The sequence below is a fragment of the Penaeus monodon genome, chromosome 22, assembly GCF_015228065.2.
Source record: "Penaeus monodon isolate SGIC_2016 chromosome 22, NSTDA_Pmon_1, whole genome shotgun sequence".
In the NCBI taxonomy this organism is placed as follows: Eukaryota; Metazoa; Arthropoda; class Malacostraca; order Decapoda; family Penaeidae; genus Penaeus; species Penaeus monodon.
In genome coordinates, this window is record NC_051407.1 from 8,565,960 (window position 1) to 8,566,219 (window position 260).

Genomic DNA, 260 nt, shown 5'->3' on the forward strand with positions numbered 1-260 from the left:
CACATGTACACTCACACATACACACAGATGGTGTAGCCCTGCCTTTGTTTAATGGTATTTCATCGTTTTCTCTGTGAAACTTAATGATCACGGTTAACATAATCATATCGAAAGTGACTAAATAAAAGGGTGTGAGAGTGTGTGACCGTCCTCGAAAAGGAGGGATGTTTATGCAAAATTTCATTCCCTATGTACACGGGACGACAATATACAACTTTTCAAATTATCTTTGGTTATTTTTCAACCCATTTTCATTGTGA